We start from the raw sequence: 24,390 nt of genomic DNA, 5'->3' as shown, positions 1-24,390 counted from the left end.
TTTATGCAAATGCGCTTCATTTTAAAATCATTTTCCCGCATTTTAGAAAAAAACAAAACAAAAATGGTGAGAAAAAAAGGGGCAGAAATGGAGATTGTTTTTGGTCAATGTTGGCAAAAAGCATTTTTAACATTTTCTCCAACAACAGTGGAGTAAACCTGCAATAAACGGAGATTTGGTTTTTTAAACCCTCTGTGTTTTTGGACAGACAGTCCAGCCCTTCTCCAGCTCTCAGCACGTCACACATGTCAGCCATTTATCTTTCCAGGAGACAAGCTGGAATCCTAATTATTTACTCTGAGGAATAGTCCCAAGGAGAGAGAGAGAGAGAGGGAGAGAGAGAGAGAGAGTAGGAGGAATATGTGATTAAATCATATCGCTGTTTCACCATTAAACGGGACACGTAATGTCTGTGCCCTGCGTGTAGGTCTGCAGCTTAATACAATCACCAACTTTACTAGACGCCTCCCTCAATAATCCACTTACAGTGACAGAGAGAGAGAGAGAGGACCCAAACAACAAGAGCAGAGAGAGAGGGGTCGGCCTTGGTGTCCTGTGTCTGTGTTTTATCCCGGGATATAAAATTACAAATGGCGCCTGCCATGAAGGCCAGCGCAGGCAGAGAGAGAAAGCATTAAGTTGGACAGTCCTCGTTTTCTTGATCCCATTAACAACAGAGGGAGGGAAGGACAGTCATCTGGAGCTGAGGAACAAGAAAAGCTTGGCCTGATCACAGCTCCAGTGTTTCATTTATGAGGGAGGAAAATAAAATCTGCAAGAAAGAGACTCTAACTGCTGAACAGGCCACAGTGGCCACCAGCCTGGAGATGCGCTGTTATTTTACTCACTATTTATCTCATTTTATTAGCCTGGCGAGGTTTCTCTGCGCGTGGATATTTTTTTAGGACAGTTACTCTTGCTCTTAGATATTTCTGACTAAATATTCACACTTACCTCATTAATGTGGTGTTTTTTTTCTCGCCTTCGTTTTCTGCGCAAAATGTGCGTAAAACTCGCATTTCCACCAACATGAAGTATCTACACTAAAGGGAGGATTAAAATTAGGGCTGTCAAGGTTAATCACATTAATTGCAATTAACTAGGATCCAAGTAGCACATATTTTAATTGCGATATTTTTAATGCTTTATTGTCCATTTTTAAAATAATTTTTCAATAATAAAATAAATCCACCACTGCTCCCTAAAGTCTCATTTTACTTTAAAACTCAGACAGCTCAGTCAGAAGTCATCTAAACCTTTTTTATCAAACATTTTTAGCATTCCTTTATTTCCTTTTCAGTCCATAACAAGCTCCTTTTTCCCCTGATTAGAATCACGTCATAATATTCCCTCTACCTATAAAAGCAGGGCTGCACCCAAACAGGAAGTTGGTGACCTGTGAGTTAAAGTTTAAAAAGATTCTAAAAAGACACAAAAACAGTTTTGAATGGAAAATAGTGTAAATTTAAAATAAAATAAAAAGGATGCGATTAATCGTAATTAAAGATGTTAATCTTTGGACAGCTCTGGTTGTGCTCTCTGTTCTTCTTTGCTCCTACATTTATGATGATTTCTACTGTAGTGTATCACCTCTGGATGTTTTTGCTCCATTGTGGTTCTGTTTACTATCATCTTGCCTTCCTTGTATATTTCTCGCCTGTGCGTTGTGCGTAAAATGGATCATCTGAAACGTGATTTTCCTTCAGGATCAACCTTTTATCTTTTAGATTAAAGTCAAGATTAAAATAAAGGTCAGATTTTTGTCTCATTTGAGCCTCGTGAGGAGAAACGAGGTGGAAGCAGTAGGAAGAGGAGGATCCAGAGAAAGAGTCGGCCATGTCTTTGTAAATAAAAAGCAGAGAGAGAAGCAGGAAGAGGAGAAAAGATAGGAGGAAGGAGGTCTGAGGAAGAGGCAGCTGAAGCCGTGTGAACTCTTCTTGAACCGGGTCTGAAGTCATGCGGGCCATAAATCACTGAGCCTGCCTCAAACACTCACACACACTCACACACACTGGGTTTCTGGTTTGTTGTGGAGCTCGTGCGTTACCGGCTGGCCTGCTCTCCTTACCTTCCCTCAGCCCCGGTGCTCCCGGTCCGGTCCCACACGGAGCCAGCAGCACCGCATCACCGATCAGTCTTTACGCGCGTCCACCAGGTGATCAATAAGAATCCCAGATTATTTAATAATCCACTCCCGTGCTGCCCTTCTCCTCCTCCTCCTCCTCCTCGGTGTTGTCTGAGGACTAGCACAGCTCACAACAACACATCCACGGGCACGGTGCGGCATGAACGGCCGCTGGGTGACAGAGAGATCCACGGGCACGACGCGTCGGCGGAGGGGTTCTCGGTAGATTTGGCTCGGTTGGTTAAAAGGCTCCGGGCAGGCTAGCTAACGCGCGAGCTATACGAGCTTACCGGGAGCCTGCCTGCTGGCGCCCCCCGCCCCCCTCCACCTCCGCCCCAGCTCCGCCGCTGCTGCTGATAACAATGGCCTCAGATTTCTGCCAGTCCTGTTCCCTCTTTGTGGGTCAGAACCAGGAGGAAAACCAGTCAGCCAGACCCCGACATGTCACCCCATCATCAGTGCTCCTCCCCGGCTCTGCTGCCTCTCTCCCTCCGCGTCTCCTGCTCCGTCTCCGGCTCTGCTCTCCGCCTCGCTCCGCTCTCTGTTGGCAGTGTGGAGGCTTTATCCCGCACGGCTAACAGCAGCACTATCAGCCTAAATATAGCAGCAGTGTGGAGCTGGTATCCTCCTAGAAATCCTCATGATGCTGCTGACAGATAGCCCGGGGATCAGCGATGCTCCCGGGGAGAAACGGAGGGAAGAACGGGGCTTGACTCGCGGACGCGCCGATTCTCCATCAAACAACAGCTCAGCGTCACTCACAAATTATGCTAATTACTCTCACTGCAAGTGCAACAGTCAGGCACAGATGTTAGCCACACAAGCACACATAAAGACCACCTCTGGACCAAATGAAAGCTTTTAAATTCTCCAAGAACTCATGTTTACAAAACCCGGACTTAACTGGACAAACGCATTCAACTTGGACAACTTTTACGCATGCGTCCTCGCTATAAAAACTACCATGTCAAACCACCAAGACCTCATCTGCTAGCAGCTAGAGCTCATATCCATCCAGTCTTTTAGTTGCCAACCAGTAATGCGCAACTTTACTAACAAAGATGCAATTAATGCATTTTTTTTGCAGGTGTAACATCCATCCTAACCAAACAAGCAGACATGAAGCCTACTTTTACATGAAATCCAACTAAAACTGGACAATTACACTGAGCTTCTCTCACCTCTGATTTCTTCTTTGGCAGCAGGACTCTTTATTTATTCCCCTGATGGCTGCTAATGAGGAAACCAGGGACGTGCAACTTTAAGAGTGCTGTGTTCATTTTCTCCTCACTCCAAATTCAACACGTGGGCACTGATGTTAGCCCAGATTCATGCACAAAGACCACTGTCAGGATTCAATTCAAGCTGTGAATTCTAGGAGCTGCTGATCAAAAAGCCTACTCTCTAACTGTATTTATAACTGAACTCAGGGAACTTTTACGCAGCATGCTCCTGTAAAATGCTGTGTCCAACCTCCAGGGCCTCTTCTTACAGCAGCTAGGATCCACAGTTATCCTCTCTGTGAGTGGCTAATGAGTGGATCAGGGATGGGCAGCCTTAGCAGGGCTATGCTAATATTATTTTCACTGTAGGTGCATGACTCAGGCGCTGATACTAACCTTTAAAACACACATAAAAAACACACTTCTACACCAAAGTTGACTTGTGAAGTTGACTCACATGTGTCTGAAATGCCTTGTCTCTGACTGGCTGGTTTTACCCAGTTTGGGTAACTTTAACTTTTGAACAGCTACAGCATGGGCGTAGCACGGGGGGGGGACTGATTCCCCGGGCCCACAGTAGGGAGGGGCCCTTGAGATGCCTGTATGGAAGCCCATTAGGGTCATTAAAAAAGAAAAAATGTACAGCAATTCTTGAAAAAAATTCTATGTCATAATTATGAAATAAAAAAGTCATGATTATGATATAAAAAGTCAGAATTGGAGGAAAAATGTCAGAATTATGATATAAAAAGTCAGTATGATGATAAAAAAAGTCAGAATTAGAGGAAAAAAGTCAGAATTATGATATAAAAAGTCAGAATTATGAGATAAAAGTCAGAATAATGGTATAAACAGGAAAAATTACAGTGAACTTTATGCACAAGTTTGATGCAAAGACTTAAAAAACCCCAGTAATCAAAGATTTCTTCCAGTTTAAATCCTCAGCTGGAGATCATGCCATGCTTTCTTCATGTTTACACGTTTGCTAACATCTGAAACGGATTCACGGCCTCACTGAGAGAGAAAGGGGCGTGCATGTGGCCCCAGTGCCTGCAGCTGTCTACCCCTGCAGTAAACATGGTGCTAGCAGAGCAGAGACCACTGCTTTAGATGAAGAAGTCTGAGGCTTTATTAGTGATGGTAAAGGTTTGGGGTGGGTCTTTTACGAAGACAAAGGGGTACACATAACTTTATCCTACTTTACAAATCACCTGACACCCAAACGGACAAACCACAATGTAAGTCAAATGAATTAACTGGTAAATGTGCCAAAGCATCATTCAGCTCATGCTGTGAAGCTTTCAGTGTCCTTATCTGTGACTGAAGGCTATTTAAAGGCCACAAGGTAAATAATGTAACGTTTTAACCTTTCCAAATAATCCCTCACTTCAAATGTAGATCAAATATGCATTTATAGCTGAAAGAGTTCAGATGATGCTGATAACTCTGGGGGTTTAATACAGCGAGAGGAAACATCTAATAACCCCCCTGTGAATGCCTCTGCTCATATTTGGTGACATTTTTATGGTCAGAAGAAGCCCGTTGCTCCTTCTCCTTCAGAGAAAAATGTATTTTCTTTAACTCCCTGTTTTTGCAGAGCCCCTCCTGCAGCCCCCTCCATGTCTCCCTGCAGAAACCAGACACTCGGTCTGTATTGTTAACATTTCATCACCTCGTCTCCCCCCGCTGCTGCTTATGCACAGAAAAAAAACGTAAATAATGAAAAAAAAGAGAAAAGGAGGCCATGATGGGGGGGGGGGGGGGGGTGTCATGAGCAGCTCAAGCTGCAGAGAAGGAAACTTCAAGGCTTTAATGTCACTTTGGGTGGTTTCAGACGTTGATACCTGTTTGAGACCTCAACAACAAAACCAGTGATCCAACACGCCCAAAACCGGACCGTTTATTCTTCTTTTTTATAAGATTTATTTCTACGTGGCACAGATGGCCTGTAGCAGTCAGACTGCCCTCTGTGAAGCTGGTCTACCAAGCACACAGCACAGGTTTGATCCTGGACTGTGGCTCCTTTCCTTCCGGTCATTCCTCACTCTCTCCCTACTCTGTCTTCTGCTCTCTCCAAACAAAAGCAAAAGGCTGAAAGCTGCATCTTAAAAAAATGTTTGTGCCTTTATTCAGCATGGATAGAACTTCGGATGGAGTCTGAAAATGAAGGAGAGTGTGAGCTGGGAATGACGTGGAAAAGGAGCCACAGACCGGATTAAACTCCTGCCGCTCACATTAAGGATGAAAGCCTCTGTGCACGGAGCACGGACGTAGCCACTAGACTGCTGAACCATCATTTATTGTCTAGAATTATCACAATTGCAGCCAAGCACCTTTGCATGGTTTAAACTGCACAGTTATGTTGGAAAGAAATGGGAACCCATGGGTGGAACCCTCAATCCTAACCACTTCTGCAAATGTTGCAAAGTGCAATTTCTAAAATATAACTAAAGATCATTAATGAAAGGATATCTGTTTGAAACACACAACTTAAATGAGAATGTTGCCAAAGCTTTTGCTCAATTTAGAAAGTTTGTAGGAGTTTGTCTGCCATTTCTGTCAACTATGGCACTAAAGCAGCAAAGAGGAACTTGACTGACGACATGTTTGAAATAAAAACATTAATAATAATAAAAAAAAGACCTAGACACCCAGTATTAGGCCGTTTGTAGTTTTAGATCATGAAAAACTGCAGGTAAACTCCTGCACACTGTAGTGTGCAAATATGCTACTCATGGAGCTGGTGAGGAGCGAGGGATTTCCTCTGTTCTCTCCATTTTTCCAAACATCACCAACATACTTGTGTTTCCAGTGTCAGCAGAATTAAGAAAGAATGTGGAGATTTTGCACAATTATGGTAGTGTCTACGTATGTATTTGATACCACAGCAACAAAAATGGTCCTGGACATCCAATACAGGGTCATTTATTATTTCTAATCTTCTAAATTTCACAATAATAAACTCCTAATGGAACATGCAATAAGCAAAGTATTCCCTCGGTTCTCACCACTTCCACCTATCTAACCAAATGTTGCCAACATGTCTGTGCAATTCAAAAGTTGCTCTGTCTCTTTTGGTCAAAAAAAAAGACTGAAGATCAATAAGTTTCTGTCCTTTTTGATACCACCTATCACTGAAATAAGAGAGATGCAGGCCTGCTAGTGCTTCTGTACAATGTAGACCAGGGGTCATCAAGTCCATCTGCACCAGAGCCAGATTTATTCTGGACAGAAACTCTGGGGGCCGGACTTTCAAACACACAAAAATTAAAGAAATATTTAGGTCTGATTGAAATATTGTTGTAGTAGTATTTGTATTTTCTTTCAAAACACAGGACATTTTTAGTCATTACCAGTGAGATCTATCTCTATTAGCTACAATGCAGCAGGACACAAGGAGACAGGCCTGGGCCCCTGAAAATCACAGAGAATGGGCCGTCCACAGTTGTGATTTAGCACCAGTATTAACCCATTTTTGACACTTTCGGCCACTTTTTTGCCCCTTTAATTCATTTTTTTGCAAGGTTTTAACCCCTCCTGACCCATTTTCCCTGCATGTTTTATCCCCTTTGTGCCACTTTTGAACCCCTTTTCATCACTTTGTTGCACTAATTTTAGTCATTTGTAACCAATTTTGATACTTTGTGGCCCTTTTTTCCTCTTTTACCAATTGTTGCCACTTTTTAACCTCTTTTCACAACTTTGGGGGCCTGATACGGCCCCCAGGCCACCAGTTGATGATCACTGGTGTAGACAGCTTGTATGAGTTTGGCTGCATCTTTCAAAATTAAAACCGATAAACTTCCCGTTATCAGGAGTCTAGGACTTCTATTTTTGTTGAAGTTGGATCAAACAGGTTTTTACAGTGTTGATTTTCACTGGAATTACTTCAGCGTTGTAATTCTGGTATTCTAACAACGTTTCGTTATTTCTTTAGAGAAAAATGATCCACCTCTACATTGCTTACTGTCATTCAGCTCGCAGATAGGGTGGTGTAATTGTTGGTGCACAGTGCCCAGCCCTAGAAGGACTAACCAGAGGAGATTCTGCACAAACACTTCAACACACACGGGAGAGAAAAGTAGAAACATGTGAAGAGAAGAAGGAGGCGAAAAGCGCCAAAAGAAAGAGAAACAGAGAGGTGAGAGCAAAGTGGAAGTGAAAATATAAAGCTTCAATGTTCCCACACACCCCAAACACCACACACACACACACACACACACACTCTCTCTCCTCGCTCTATTTTTATTATTCAGGACGCTACCCTTGTCGTTTATGGCTACGTAAGATTTATGAGTTTTCTCGCACCCAGCAGCGTGTGTGTGTTGCTGTGTGTGTGTGATAGTGTGTGTGGGTAAACAGCCCAACTTTAAAGCAGATAGCATTCGCTGTGGGCTGCAGAAATGAGAGGATGAGCTCCGTGTAGGTGGAAGGTGGGAGCCTGAAATGTGTCCGCGTGCAGCTTTTTGCCTTTTGTGGGACTGAAGGATGTGCTGAGAAACCTCTTCACTCATTAACCAAACTGCTAATCAGCTCTTTTCTCTCTTTCTCCCTGCTTTCCACAGAGCAGCGGCGTGGGAGCGCGGAGGATTTCACGGACGCAGTGACGTGTGAACGCATGCAGGCCGCTGCGTGTGAAGGATGGCGGTTATTCTTGATTTTGTGGATGCAGACGCGCATGGACGGCTCCGTGTTTCGGATTGAGTCACGGATATTGGGTTTCACAACTGAAGCTCTGCACAGCCTGGAAATGCTCTCTCTAGTGTGTTTTTTTCTGTTTCCCCTCAGGAGCTGAGACATGAGGCCACTGAGGAGGACTCAAAGGAATCTCCACCACTTTTGGGGATTTAGAAACATCTTTTACGCACGGCTTTACTGCGTAAATCCTCCCATAATGAACTGAACCAAGACTGTCCCTGCAAAGTCTGATTTCATGTGGATTTAATCAGAATAAGTCTGCAGCTGTGCCATATTTTACGCAGCGTATTCCGTCTGTTTATTAAGCGTTAGCCTGATTAGTGCAGTTACAAATGGCTGTTTTAATAAGTGTCCTGAAATGATGAAGTGACCCTGCTGAGGCTCCTGCTGTGAATGCCCTTCACACCTCTGCATCATGTTACATTATCATTTGTCATATATTGCATTGCGCACACACATGCTCATGCACGCATCATTATTTAGCATGCACATTTCCAACAGAGTCATTCTAGAAGGAACTATACTACGAAAATAAATCATTATTCCAACGGAACTACCAACAGCATCTACCAACAGCTTCTTCCTTTAAATAGTCCGCGTTTGTGGATTTTTACTGCATTTAAAGGCTAAAATGTGCCATTTTTGTATTTAAAACTAAACAAAATAACTAGAAATTCATTTATAGATTTTGAAGCCCTGGCGCGTAAACGTGTAGCGCATGGATGGCAGTGACCAGCCAACAAAATGAAAAAATAAAGAATTAAATTTGGAATTATAAGAACGAAACCGGATGTTGTAGCCTTATATTTAAAATTCAGCCACTAAAAACGTTTTTGATTTCCTGAGCTCAAATTTAATAATATTACTGCAACTATACACGCCCCGTTTTTATCCCTTTATGACATTTGGAGTTCTGGCACAACAAATGAAAAGCCACTATCACAGTCAGACAAATTAGGACTCACCGAGAGATTTCCTCTGATTTTCTGATGTCGTGGAGGAAGGAAACGGCTTCCAGAAAGTTCCTAGGAACTGCAGAATAAAAAAAGAGGGATCATGGGGAGGAGGAGGAGAGAAAAGAGGAAGATATTTAGTGAAAATTCCTCCGATAGAAAGCTCTTGTAGTCTAATGGGCCGGTTTGGAGAGGAGTCCCAGATGATTGCTACGAGAAATAAATCCTTGAGAAATCCCGGAATAAAAAAAAAAAATCAAAAAGAGTAAAGAGAGAGGAGGGTGCATGCTGGATGGGAGTGAGATGAGATCTTATTGATTGTGGTTATCATATTTCACATCCTGTCTTATTTACAAAGCTGCATCTGTGCGTAAAACTCGGAGGGGATGTCTGATTTGGAGGAAAAATAGCGCACAGTGCTTCTAATCATTGATGGGGGATAAAAATCAGATTAAATGGACAGAAAACAATCCAAATTATAATTAAGAAATATTTAAAATATTTTATGATGGAGTTAAAGTGTAGAGGTTGAATATCTAAGGTGTAAAACTGAAAGAAAACCTCCTGAAAATGGTTAAAAAAGGCAAGAGCGCACAACCAACGCGTTGTGCCTTCTTGGCGCGTATCTACTGTTTACATTTTGTAGTTTATTTTAAATTTATCTATATATATATTTTTCTTTGTCTTTTATCGTTGGGCTGCGAGTCACCAACGAAATTTGGCTGTATTACATTTAAAAAGGGCAAAATAACGAGGCATCTTTTCTTAAACTGAAGAAATAATTAAAATTAACGAAAAAAGAAAATAATGAATGGCTGCTTCTTCCGCCTTTTGACTCAGAAAAACAGAAAAAGAAATCTGGAGCATTAAATAAATATGGTGCTGAAATAAAAAGGGAATAATTATCCAGCAGCAGCTTTTGCTCCCTTGGCTTCACTTTGCTTCATTTTAATGGAAAAATTAAAGCATTATTCCAGAATTAAAGCATTATTCCAGAAATAAAGCATTATTCCAAAATTAAAGCATTATTCCAGAATTAAAGCATTATTCCAGAAATAAAGCATTATTCCAGAATTAAAGCATTATTCCAAAATTAAAGCATTATTCCAGAATTAAAGCATTATTCCAAAATTAAAGCATTATTCCAGAATTAAAGCATTATTCCAAAATTAAAGCATTATTCCAAAATTAAAGCATTATTCCAGAATTAAAGCATTATTCCAAAATTAAAGCATTATTCCAGAATTAAAGCATTATTCCAAAATTAAAGCATTATTCCAGAATTAAAGCATTATTCCAAAATTAAAGCATTATTCCAGAATTAAAGCATTATTCCAGAATTAAAGCATTATTCCAGAAATAAAGCATTATTCCAGAAATAAAGCATTATTCCAGAAATAAAGCATTATTCCAGAATTAAAGCATTATTCCAAAATTAAAGCATTATTCCAGAATTAAGGCATTATTCCAGTATTAAAGCATTATTCCAGAAATAAAGCATTATTCCAGAATTAAAGCATTATTCCAGAAATAAAGCATTATTCCAGAAATAAAGCATTATTCCAAGACTTGAACCTCACACAGAGCACAGGTTCTGCACCGTGTTGCAGATTTACTAGTTGCTCTTTATGAGGACAGGCAGATGAGCTGCTGTTGGTGTGTTTTAAACTAAAACTCTTTCTCGTGCACCACATTTAACTTGTGCTTCTGCGTCCTAACTCTCCAAAGTCTCGTCACCATATTGTGCAATAAATGAAAATAAATAAGAACTTGGCTTCAAACTGGATAGGTTGATAATAAAATAATCACAATGGTTTTTAAAGTGGTCAGAAATGTTGCTAAACTTCTAACAGACCAAAATCAAGAATGAAAAATGAGAGGAAAGAAGAAAAAAGCGGACAGCTGTTTCCAATCCGAGCCCATAAATAACTCCAAAACCAGCCCGAGAGAGGACCCTGATCCCGGGCTACATGTTCGGTTGTAATCCCGCGGTAAAAGGACACATCCCAGGCTGCAGTAGATCCACATCCGTCCCCTCTGCTCGCCGTTTAAAGGTGGATTTTAGAGAAAATGTTTAAACGCATCCAGGCTGAAAAGACGCTCTCCGCGCTCCTCTTTATTAACGCCTTAGAATAAACCGTGCGTCCGCGCGCTGCTGCTGTTTCTGCTCGTGACAGCTTCACCCAAACACATAAATCAAAGCAGACCTCCCGTACCAGCCTGCGCCACCATCACTACTACAACTACACCTCCAACACGGCCATAAAGTTCTTTATTCCCCTTTACGCACTCACGCGCAGCTCGGCCCGCCGTCCATCCCCGCCGAGCTCTCCTTCCCTCAGTCTCCCCCCTCAGCCCCGCGGGTCAGCCGACATTTGGAGCCTCGGAGCAGCAGTGGACGAGTCTAAAGTTACCCAGAAAGTGATGCAGGGGCCGACTAGCTTAGCCAGCTAGCCCAGAGGCCGAGACAAAGGGAGGAGGCCGCCTCCAGAGCAGAGCCCCAGAACAGCTGATGAGCCAAAATGAAGAAGGAGAGGAGGCTGAGAGGGGGACTTGGAGATAAAAAGAAAGTCTGTTTAAGCATCCTGGATCCAAATTAAACAGCAGCATGAGCTTAGGGCTGGGCGATATATCGATATTTACGATCCAAAGATAAACATTCAGATCAGAGAGTAGAAATGATGACATGGATATGTTAATATCAATCTAATAAATGTCAGACCTGAAGCTCGGTAAATCAGAACCATGAACAGTGATGTGATTATCCACTACAAGATAAAGAAGGATCTAAACATTTACTGATTCTATCTGAAGGAGCTTTTATGTCATCAGACAAAAATCAGAAGATACTGATATATGTGGCACACAGACCATAAGGTCCAGAAATTTATTGTTGCTAATTATCAAAAATTGCAGGGAAACTCCTGCACAGTGTCTAAATTAGACAAATATGTTGGCAACATGAGGGTTTCCCTCCTGAAGATCTCTGCGTTTCTGTACTTTATTAACCTGATGGACAAACTCCCACTCTGTTCTCACTGTGCAGAAAGATAAATGAGTTTTATACTCTTAAGTACCAGATGTTTAAACCCTCACATCTACATTATTTCACTGATCAAAAGCACAGAAGAGTTGGGATCTCTAAGAGGGAAAGCTTTCCTCTGAGCCACTTCCACACACTTTTTAAAGTGTTGCCAACATGGTTGCCCAACTTTGGCATTGCTCTCTTTTGATTGAAAATGTGACTGAAGGTCGTGACGTTTCTGTCCTTCCTGATTCCACCGCTCCTTACAATGAAGATTTGATCACTCTGAAATACGTGGTATTCAGAAGGATCCATTATTTAACCGTGCAAAGCAGAAAGATGCACCGTCTGAACCGTTTGGGCCCAGTTAGAAAGTGACAGGACCAATCAGCAACGAGGGGCAGTACTTTCAGGCGAGGCGGAGTCGTGACGTAAACAAGCAGCAACAAGAGGCTGGTGCAATTAGAGCAGAAGAGCTTAGCGTGGATGCTGCTAAAGCGCCAGTTTTATCTGAACTTGACGACATTTCTTCGTTAGAACAGCAGTGAGTTGTTTTCTTTCCAAAAACCACAAAAGTCGAGTACTGACATGTCTACAGTCGCCATGGTTCAGGTTATTCCTCGGTAGCTGCGCATGCACACCTCGGTCACGGCTACGTCATGTGTTTTGTTGCTCTGATTGGCCCCGTAAAGATGTGACAGACAGAACGTTCATCCAAACACACTCCAAGTTTTTTTTTCAAATCTTCTTCCCTTTCCCAAACGCTCAGTATTGAAGGTTTTCTTGGCGTATTATTGGCGTGTCAGGTTATCGATTATTCTGATGTCATCAAAAGTTGCCAGTGTTTAGTGCAATTTAGACAAAGTGTAGGGCTGTTTTTTTTTTAATTGGCCTACTGCATCCTCCTGCCAAACGCAGTATGCAGTATGTATTGTGCACTGTGTACTGCATTCAACAGGAGTAGGCAGTATGACTGCCGGTTGAACTTGCTTCGCTATAGTTCATGTTAAAAAGGTAAAGATAAAAGGTAATGGCACTTTTTGTAACCACTCCAGTGAAAGTTTCACCCTCTCTGCCATTATGAACTCTGACCCAGTGCTTTGCATTGTGGGTAACAGTAGGTGAAGCAGACTGGTCTGATGCATACTGTGAAATTTGAAACGGCCTAGGAGTTTGTCTGACAAATATTGGCTGTGTACGGGGTGCAGCTAGGGATTTTGGGCCCCCAGAATGAATATAACACAGGCCCCCCTTAAGCAGCTAGCCCAGCAGCAAATGCTGCATCAAATATCTGTGAATTTAAATGTATTTCTGAACCATAATTTCCCAATGTATGAGCAATATTTTCACTATGGTTGAATTAAATTTACTTGCATTGTTTTGCAGGGCTGGACTGAACCATCTGGATGATCAGGGGCCTCCAGTATTTTATTTCACTTTATTTGATACAAATTCCAGTCTGTTGACTGATTCATTTAGTCACTTTTGATTCAACAGTGACACTAATTACTAAGAAAAATAAATAAAAAGTCACTTTTCATTGCAGGCTTCTCTAGGGCCCCTCCCTACGGTGGGCCCGGGTAATCAGTACCCGTTGTCCCCCCGTGCTACGCCCCTGGCTGTGCAGGTAAATGTATGGTGTGGTAATGCAGTCCATTTTTAATCATCAAAAATCAGTTGCATAGATGCGCTCCCTGTGGATCTATAAGAGGAGTTTCCATCAATCCTCACCAGTTTCACCCTCTTTTCCAAGTGTTGCCAACATATTTGTGCAGTTTAGACATTGCTCTCTCTCTTTTGGGTGAAAAATCTGACCGAGGATCATAAATGTTCTGTACTTTTGATTCCAACAATCACTAAAATGACACATTTGTCCTCTTGAACGCCTGGTGTTGAAGTCTGTAGTGAATTCTGACATCCTCTAAAAGTTGCCAATGTATTTGGACAATTTTTTTTTCTGTTCACATGTGTAGCTTATATTTTAAACAACCCCATATCCAGAAAAAGTTGGCACGCTGCTAAAATGTAAATAAAATAGAGGGGAGCGTTTGATTTCAACAGAAGCAGAAGCGGAAGCAACAGAGCGTCTGTGGGTGGATAATTACATAAACGCAGATGAACAGAAGGTTCAGACTCCTGCAGAGGAAGAGATGAAGGGGGGACAAAAAACAAAGGCTGTGATTGGCTGCAGATATAAGAGTAGGTAAAGCTTTGTTACTAAAAAAAATCCCCTCCAAACATCTGTATTCATGAAACTTTCATACCAAAACCTACATTTCCCTTTCTTCAAGTTGCATTCAAACACATTTGCCTAACTGTCATTTTACCCAGCTGACCTTAAACGCACCATGAGGCCATATTTTGTCCCCTCCTTCACTCAGGTTATCTTCAATATAAACTTCAACATCAGATTAAAATCTGTGACTAATGGAGCTTTAAAGCAGGGGCTCTCAACCTTTTCAGCCCGCGACCCCCAAAATAAAGGTGCCAGAGAGCGGGGACCCCCACTGGACCTGAAGGTGGTTGAACAGCCATGCATATTCAAGACTGTCCATAAGGAGGGATAAAGGGGGAGGCTTCTGGACCCAGCCAAACTGGGGGCCCATGGAGGTCAACAAAACCATGGTCTATGTCAGTGTTACTCAACCAAAGAGCCAAATTGATGAAAAATACTTTTGCAAGAGCCACGATCTAAGAGGTGAAAGAAGGCAAATAAAACAAGTTAAAGGTGGCAAAAAATGGTCAAAAAGCAGCAAACACTGGGAGAAAAGTGGCAAAATGTTGCAAAAATTAGTGAAAAGGGACTAAAAGGGCAAGAAGTGGCAAAAAGGGGCAAAAAAATTGCAAAAACCTGGACAAAAGTGGCAAAAAGGAGAAAAGTGACAAAAAAGTGGCAAAAATGGGTGAAAGTAGAAACCACTGGGGAAAAAGTGGCAGAAAAAGGGCAAAAAGTGGCTAAAATGGGTGAAAAATGGCAAAAATGAGTTACATATGGCAAAAATTGTCCAAAAGTGGCAAAAAATCTTAAAAAAATGTCAAAAGAAAAATGAGTGAAAGTGACTAAAATGGGCAAAAATCAGAAAAAAGGTGGGAAAAATGGGCAAAAAGTGGCATTCAATTGCAAAAGGCAGCTTAGATGGGTGAGAAGTGGCAAAAAAGGGCAAAAAAATGATAGAAAGCAGGATATAAGTGTCAAAAAGGGGAGAAAAGTGGCAGAAAAATGAGTTATAGGTGGCAAAAGTGACTACGTGCAAAAATCTGAAAAAAGGTGGGATAAATGGGCAAAAAGCATCAGAGTAGCAAAATGGGAAATGAGTGGCATTTAATTGCAAAAGGCAGCTTAGATGGGTGAAGAGCGGCAAAAAGGGGAAAAAGGTTAGAGAGGAAATCAGGGAAAGAGGCTTAGAGACATCTGGGAGAGAGGCCACAGGTTGGACTGTTGGTTAAAGCCACCCTCCATAGAGCCTCGTGTCTAAGCCTGCTGGGGTTCTGCATGGAAGCCTGTCCTCCATTTATCTTCAGACTTTGCCACCTCGTACAGTTTTAGTCTCATGTCTTCAGTCTGTTTGTATCTTATGAGTCTAATGCTGATGGATTGGTTTTAAGACGCTCTATGGAGTCTAAAGTGTTAATGAGAAATGCTTCTTTGTAAAATGAAGCACAGATGTTATTTATGTGAATTAAATGTGAGGATTGTGCTTGTTGTGTGTTTTCTTGGTATTTTGTGTCGTTTTCCTCGTTGCTTTAGTGGAGGCGGGGATGCTGATGGATGGATGTGTGTTTCTGCTTGAGCCTTCATAAACCCTGCTAAAGTTTATCTCTGCTCTCTGCTCTTATCTCGGCCTGGTCTGGCGGTGCCGTCACCGACCTGCTCAGCAAACCCCCGCCCCCACCCTGCACATACACAGACTCACAGAAACACTCAGCTACGTTTCTGAGGGTAAACCAGGCCTGGTGAGACGTCTCCTCTCTGTCCTCTACTCCTCTGACAGCAGATCTAAAGGTGACACAACTGAAGCACAAACTAGAACCAAAACCCGACGACACAGGAGTTCAGACGGACTCGTGATCAGCGCTGTTGCTGAAAGATTCCTCCTGTGTCGTCAGCCCGGGAGCAGAAAGCACTCACACGGTGATATATCGGCACTCGGCTCTCTGAACGTGACCTTTGACCTGGAGGAGCCATAGCTCAGCTCTTTAATGACCAACCTACACTGAGTAGGGGCTCCACAATCTCATTTTCATCAACTGTTTTATGATTTAATCCTCAGAGACATTAGCAGTCTTCATTCAGGTCCGTTCTTCAGCTTTAGTAAGAGGACGGCAGAAAAAGCCAAATAAAGGACAGAAAAGGGATCTTTAAATAAACTTTTACTATCCTGAGTGGAAGAGAAGCTCACAAATATGCTGACATGCAGCTTACAGCTGTGTATTATAAAACTCAATCACAGAGGGGGCCGGATTCTGAATCAAGGTCTAACATGAGAGCCGAACAGGGTCCACATGTAACCAGACTGTCAACCTCATTTAGTAATAAATTATGGGGAAAAATTAGCACTGATGATAAACGATTCTGAGATTTAAAAAGTCAAAAGTTACAAGGCAGACAAACTTATTATTTCGAAAGGTCAAAATGTAAAATTAGATGTTAAAATAATACTTTTAAAAAGCAAATATATAAAAAAGAAGTCACAATCATGTTTTTAAGGCAAAAATATGACTTACAAGTTAAAATGGTGCAGCTAAAATGTAAGAACATGATAAAGGTTGAATTAATAAATTGAAAAGGTTAAATATGAAATAAAAAGTCAAAATAATAAATTGAAAAGGTGAAAATATGAGATAAAAAGTCAAAATATGAGATAAAAAGTCAAAATTACAAATTGACAAAGCTGAAATTATTAGATAAAGTCAAAATTATAAGCTGAAATGGTCAAAATATGAGATAAAAAGTGAAAATATTAAATGTAAAAGTTCAAAATATGAAATAAAAGCCCAAATAACCAATTCACGTCATAATTCTGCAATGCAAAATTGAAAATATGAAATGAAAACAGAAATGAATTTGTTTTTGCACATTTCTTCTTGTCTAATTATTTTGACTCTTTATTTTTTCACATTTTTCTGCCTTCAGGATATTTGATATCATCATGGTTCGGTTTACATGGGAGGAAATCTGCAGACTTCATATTTTTGGGCCAGTTATAACAAGAATATAATAAGATCTTGGGGGCCGGGTGTAACTGGACCACAGGCCGGATTTGGCCCCCGGGCCTTGGGTTTGACACCCGTTATAAAGGAACAGTTCAATAATTATCAACATGTCGACTTTATATGTCATGTAAAGCTCAAATTTTGCACCAAATGCTCTCTGAAGTTAAGCTGGGCCCTTCCTCCTCACTTTTGGAGCATGCACTTAATAAAACATTGGTAAATTCATGACTTGATTTCATTATTATGCAAATATTTAAAAAAAATCAACAACAGCTGCACAAAAAAGTGGAAAAAAGACCAGAGAACAACAGTGTAACATACACATCAGAGCATTTAAATGAACTCAACCACTGTGATGTTTTAAGAGTAGAATATAACTTATTCACTAAACAAACCTTAAAGTTAGCTTTTACAGAAGGGTTAGTCCTGCAGATTTTAGTAGGATGTTCTTGAACATAGCTTACAATGAAATCTAAAGTCTTAAAGTGGAGTTTTCAGTGGCTGCCGAAATAAAGAAAAACAACTTGAAAATGCCCTGACCTCAAACAACCCATCTGCTGAACACATCCCCCCATGTGGATCCAATTTCCGGATTTGACACCATATACTGAAACGCCACAGAGCTCCTGGCCACTCACGCTTCTCAGCGTTTCATTTCATTAAGTTTTTGGAATTCTCTGAGCTCATTTTCCCTGAAGAAGCTCCACTTTTTCTCACTTGAATTGCCAAAAGACTTGCCAAGGAAAATGTGCCTCAAAACTCAACAGGAGTCAGATAATTTCTGCTGTAATCACATGTTCTGATCTCACAGCTTTACGCCTCTATGTGAGAAACATTCAGCTCAAACATCGGATCAACAAAGAGCAAATCAAACTTGAACCATTTCGCCTCTTTCTTCAGTATCTTTCCACAAATGTGACCTTGAAGGCCCCCACGCCACTCGGCCTATCGATCAGTCAGCTTTCGTACTTCTGTTACCAGCGGCCCGTTTTTCACCAGGTGTGTTTGAAGCTCTCCCTCAGGTGTAATGAGCTTGAACGACCATGCGGCACTGTCACCAACGCGGCCGCGCCAAAAGGACGAGTGACGACAAAGCTATACCGGAGTTTCAACAGCAGGTTTCAGAGAGATGTGAGCTAATGAGAGATAGAGGGGGAGAGAGACCAGTCCTCTTCTGGGACGTCAGATGTTTGATTATGATAGGCAGATTCAAACTGCTTTTGCAGCCAATCCACGGCGGCTTCCATATTGGAATCACTGTCTAACTGCAGACAAAAGCCCGCCCACTGAGCTCAACTTCCTGTCAAGCTATCTGTCAATCAAATGAGACGCACCAATCAGTGCACAGTGAGTTTTTTCCCAAATATAATCTAAACGACAAGTTTGGTTTTTTGAACCAGGCTGTAAACCAGTTTATTTCTAGAGTAAAAAATGGCTTTTTAACGTGTGGTCTGATGGAACTTCGGGTGTTCCTTCAGCCAGCCTCAAGCAGCCACTCGCCGTAGTGCAATGTTTTTCACATCTGCATTGGCTTCATATTTCACAACCAGAGGTTGTATGGAGCTATTATTGTTGCAAAGTACTTGCAAATGCGTACAAAGATCTGTGCACAAATCCACAAATGCATGCACAAATCCACAAATGCACGCACAGGTCTGCAAATGCGTGTAAAGATCTGCTAATGTGTGCAAAGTTTTTTCAAATTAGTACAAAGATCCACAAATGCGTGCACTAATCTGCAAATATGTAGGCCAATTTGTAATTGTGGACTTAGTTCATTTTGGTTCAGAATCTGCCTCTCAGTTGGCTGTCATCCACAGCATTTGTGGATTTGTGCACAGATCTTTTTATGCATTTGGAAATACTTTTGCAACAATAATAGCTCCATAAGGTTGCCGCTTGCTCCAAACACAAACTACATTCAGACTGAGACCACACCCACGCTGATTCTCAGTGGAGATTTCACAGACCTGAGATCTCATGGAGGACAATCAGAACATCATCTGGCTGTCCTGGTGTGTTTTATAGCTGCAGAATCAGGATGAAATCCTGGCTGAGATGAAGGTAAAGCTGTGTTAATGTCTGCGAGCTGTAAAAGCCTTGAATCCAGCCACACCCCCTGGTCGTGGTGGGAGTTTGAAGTAGGGATGCGCACAGTTAATCACTAAAATGGTTAAATTGGTTTGTGCGAGTCGGTTAAACTAATTACCTATCGTTTTTGGTAAAAATGGAAATGTAGGCTGTTGAGGTGTGAACCCACATATAACCACGTATTTACCTAACCTACCGATATTAATCTGCAAAGAGGAACCAAGGCGGGCAGAGCTAGCTTGTAATGTTAGCCACGCTGTAGAGAGCATCAGGCTAACGTCAAACATGCTAACACGATGACCCTGTGAGGAACTTGACTGTTTTCTAGGAATTTTCTCCTCTTTGGACTAGTCAGTTAAACGAAATGTAAATGAGCGTTCAGCCGAAGATGCTTAGGAACATCCTTAGTTTGAAGTCAGACCGGCCTTTCCTTCATGTACCTCCATGAATCAGGCAAACTGCACACAGCTTCACTGATACTAAAACGACCCCAAACATCTTTATTTATTCTTCATTCATTACAACGCTCCCTAAAACAGCCCTCAGCCTTTCACAAGGAACACTTGTGGATCTTTATAGACCATTCATGTCCCCTCCGCTCCACGGGCGTGTGCTGCCATGTTTGTCCCATCTAACAGCTTTACATGTGTGTACAGCAGCAGGATGAGAGGAGATGGCATCATGGGCTGCTGTGATGTACATCCCCTTATTCTGTTCTTTCCATTCAGGCCTGTGAAATCTGAACAAATCTTCCACTTATGAAGTCTGTCGCTCGTGGCTGTAGACACATAACTGAGGCATTACGCCCAGCCGGCGTACAAAAGACCTTTATGAGTCCACTTCGGAACATATTTAGACTTCTGCTGGAGTAGACACATTTAATTTTCCAGTCATAGTCACAGAACAGTTTGTAGGGATCATGTGTACGCTCAGCAACAATGAGAGCTCAACTTCTCACTGGAAAGAGGAAATAGGATTAAACCCCTCAATGATAATATTCAGACTTGTTTGTGTGTGCAAAAACAAGCAGCAACCTCTGGTGCTGAGAAAGACAAAGGAGAGCAGCCACAAGCTGCAGTTCCATGAGCAACCACTGGAGGCCTTTACTGTCATGAGTCAATCCCTACAGAGTTCCATGTTAAAACGGACATCTTTAGAGAAGAAAAAAACATGTTTACAGCAGGCAGGTTGAAAAAACTCCACTTTCTACTCCCCCTGTGCTCTACGTTACAACCAGTCACATTCCAGCATGTTAGCATTAGCTAGCAGCTAGCTAACTGTGTCAATGAGAACCAGACCTGGACTGTTAGTTTGTTCACACATGCAACCCTGATATTTTTAGGAAGATTTCAGGGTAACCTACCCAGAAAATTGCCTGGCTTGTTTATTCACTCTTATATATAAACAGGGATGTTTTGCGGCATATTTGCTGATTGTTAACTGCAGGTAAAGGAAGAGAGCAATACCAGAATACCAGGGCTTGCAGGGAAGTTTCATCCTAACACGGTCACCTCTGTCTGCAGAAAACCAGCACGGCAAACTAGAGCCACAAGGACGCAGCCCGTAAAAGGTCACAGTGGCTACGTCCATTAATTCTACACTCTGGTATGAACTCGACCTTATTCTTAATAACAAAACTTCTGTTTTTAGATTCTTCATATCTCTGCCCCACTGTTTCTTTCCATTCATTTATCTGGTCTTACATCACAGCTCATCTCATCTTATCAAGCCGCCACGCTATCCCGAGGTGTGTCGCCTCCTCTCTCGCTCCAGGCAGGGTCACACACTCCCCCCCTGAAGAGCTCACCCCTCCGAGTCACCAAGAATCCTGAACCAGAAACTCCTGCAATCAGCGCCTTCCTTTGACGGAGAGTTAATCTTTATCAGAGATGCTAATCTTTAACCTCGTACTCAAAGAAAGCCCTGGCGTCAGGAGAGAGAGAGGGAGAGAGGGAGAGGATGTGTGGGGGGAGGTTTAGGGGGCGTCACTCTGCCCTTTCTGCTCCTGGTCCATGAAAAGTGCCAACCTCACCAAGTCTGTCAGCCGTCGGAGGAGCAGGGATGGATGTGGCTGCTCTGTGTGAGTTAGTTTAGACAGAGAGGGTCGAAGAAAGAAATGTTTCTGCACAGCTAAGCTGCTGCTGCTGGTTTTCAAACCTGAGATCAAACCAGAATCTGGAGGCACATCAGTGCAAAATAGCCCTCTGAACATGTGTTATGTCTTTGGCAGCTATTTCAAATTTAGTCTAGACATTTCTTTAGTTTTGGTCTAGGAAAGAGTTGCGTACCTAACCTGCACAGTAGAGAAATACTGTGAACATCCAACATTTTAGTCTGGTTTTGGTGTTTTTAATCACCAAAAATTGATTCGTAGCTAATCTTAGTCTGGAATAAGGTAGTTGACTAACGTTTTCATCACAGTTTGAGTTATCTCTGCTGTTTAGTTGGACTTTAATGGAGGTGAGACACGCACTGATAATGCCTCAAAGCTATCAGTGTGTCCTCACACCAGTTCTGAACCACTGGTCTAAGATTTTTCCAGCACATAGCTGCAAGTAATCATGCCATTTCAAAATGACTACTTGTTTTTAACTTATTTTTGTAATCTGATCCTGAAGTGTATTATTTATTGTGATGTGTGCTGCTGACCTCTTGGCTAGGTCACCCTTATAAAAGAGACCTTGATCTCAATGGGTCTCTGTCTGGTTAAATAAAGGTTAAATAAAAAAAATTAAATGATAGAATTACAAAGCACATAAAAGTTCTCAGATAAAAAAGCATAAATGATTGCTACTCCTGCCTATCTTTGGTCAAACATGATTCTGCAGGTCGTCATTGAGCATTTACTTATTTTAAACTCATCGTTTCTTTATCTTGGAAAGAAAAATAGTTTTTCCATCAGTGTATTGCTGTTTTTTAGCTTTAATGCACAGAAAATCGATTCTCCTGTGCAATGTACAAATCGCAGAAGGTGCATTATTTCTTTAACCTGAAATTTGTGTCAAAATACCAATTTTTAAGACCTTTTTTAAAGCAGAGATGTTTTAAATTTCTCATCATGCAATCATCCAAGTGGCAGTTTCTTAGAATAGTCTACAAAAATCCTACTTTTTTGTATATTTTTATTACTAAATATGAGAATAACATAAAAATGATGACTCCCTTCAATACAACAATTCCTTTACAATTTGCAATAGAAGTCAAAATCACAAGTAGATATTTTTTGAAAGTTTTTAGCCCTGGTTTTATCAAATATCGTGTTAATTGTTATATAGAATGCTTTATCGCTTGTGTTTGTTGCAAAAACATAAGATCAGAAGCTTAAGAAAAAAATTGCATATCATATCGCAATTGCAATATTGTGGAAAAAAAATCACAGTAGCATTATTTTTCCAAATCGCTCAGCCCTAATGTGCAGCAAATAAAACTGAATATTTCCTTTGCATCTGACCCACACGCTTGTTTTAATTATGTGATCTTTTAAAAGCAAGGCTGCATGATGAAACATGATGCATTAGAGTTGTAACAACCATATCTAATTTCAGCCTGAACATTAGAGGTGCAGTGTGTGATATTTAGTCCAGCAGCATTTAGCGGAACAAGCTTAGTGAAAATTAAACACAGTATTTAAAATTAGGCCTCTCTAAATAAGTGTTTAATCTCCTGAATATCTGAAATTATGCTAGTTATTTGACATAGAATAGAACTTTATTCATGCATAGGGTGGGTGGCCTAAACAAATGTTCCAGCACTGATCCAGACAACATGGTTTTATATTAATAATGCACATCTGAAGGGGCCGGCGTCCCTGGCCGTTTCTGTGGCCTGTTTCTAAGACATGTTTAGGTTCTTCTTGTTTGTTTTTGGCTCATGCTTTCCACGTTTAACTCCTTTCCTCCTGTTTCTGAAAGCTGGCTTTTTGCAGTATGGTTTGGCTGCAAACAGCAAAAAATAATTCACTAATTTGAGTGTTTGCACAAAGATTCTGTGTGGTTCTTATCTCTTACAGAGTCAAAACGAGGCATTTGGTTTGCATGTCACACATTCAAAGAGCATTTTTATGATTATCTAAGATAAGAGCACCTTGGTCGATGTGCAGGTTTGCCAAAGTGCTCATCATGTGTGTCAGAAAGACATCCTCCTCAACTGTTGGGTGATTTTAAGGGTGTATTAGTGCAGAGAGCCCAAAGAGACACCTCCAGAGATTTTCAGGAGGAAGATTCAAAGCTTTGCATGCAGCAGACTTCTCTACAGGAGGCTTCCTCCAATGACTGAGCTTCTTTTTAGGGGTTTTATGGCTGTTCTGTGTCCAGTGGTGGATGTTACATTTCATTTCTTACTATGTTCGGTGTATTTGTAGCCGTTTGTGGTTTGGCATGGTCTTAAAAATAGATTTTCCTGAGTTTCTTTGAGGCCTCATTACGCTGAGTGTTGACCAACCTGCAGGAGTACAACCTGGATTTATTTCCAAACAACATGCTCATCTCCTGACACCCGGCTCAGAAAAAGAGGCCGCTGACGGTAACATAATCAGAGCGGCAGCAGAGAGCGGCTGCATGGAGCTCAGCCAGAGCTGTCAGCCTTTATACACTGCCGCCGCCTCAGCCGTGCTGCCCTCACTATTTTACTCTGATTGCTGTTTTGCCCGTCGTTTGTCAGTGATGTATGAAAAAATCAATTAAATCTTGGCTGCGTGGGAGTCGCTGTGGCTTTTTCATGACTTTAAAGTCTCTATGGCCGGAAGTGAGAGAAAAACCACCAAGGTCAAGACTGAGGAGGAGCTGACACCCAACGGGATCTCCAGCATGAGATCAGTGCTGGCCCACTTCATGGACCAGGGTTAAACAGGAAATGGATGCTTTATTAGTGCTGGGATGTGAGCAATAATTAAGGAACACACTGTAAAAGCCTGACTTAACCCTTATGGATATTATTTCATGGGACAAACAATGGCTTTTTACCCAGCATGCCCATGTCTTACCAGTTAAATGGAAGCTTTAAGCATCAACCTCAGTCTCATTTTATTTAGATGCAATCAGATGAAAGCAGAGCTGACTGCTT

The 24,390-nt window shown here is 41.6% G+C and overlaps 1 protein-coding gene across 6 annotated transcripts in view; it reads right to left on the bottom strand.

The window, feature by feature from the left end:
• Positions 1–24,390, bottom strand: part of hoxb3a (homeobox B3a) — a 114,601-nt gene that overhangs the window by 28,185 nt on the left and 62,026 nt on the right. For 4 of the 6 annotated variants that reach the window (XM_041817200.1, XM_041817198.1, XM_041817199.1 and 1 more), the window contains one exon: positions 9,012–9,078. The exons of 1 other annotated variant lie outside the window; for it this stretch is intronic. The gene's annotated coding sequence lies outside the window, so the exon portion shown is untranslated. Of the gene's footprint in view, positions 1–2,068; positions 2,549–9,011; positions 9,079–24,390 lie in introns of those variants that run through there. One more of the 6 variants, XM_041817203.1, reaches the window with a different exon arrangement.

The sequence above is a fragment of the Cheilinus undulatus genome, linkage group 21 (assembly GCF_018320785.1).
Source record: "Cheilinus undulatus linkage group 21, ASM1832078v1, whole genome shotgun sequence".
NCBI lineage: Eukaryota > Metazoa > Chordata > Actinopteri > Labriformes > Labridae > Cheilinus > Cheilinus undulatus.
The sequence above is the reverse complement of the archived record's forward strand: the minus strand, read 5'-3'. Positions and strand labels throughout refer to the sequence as shown.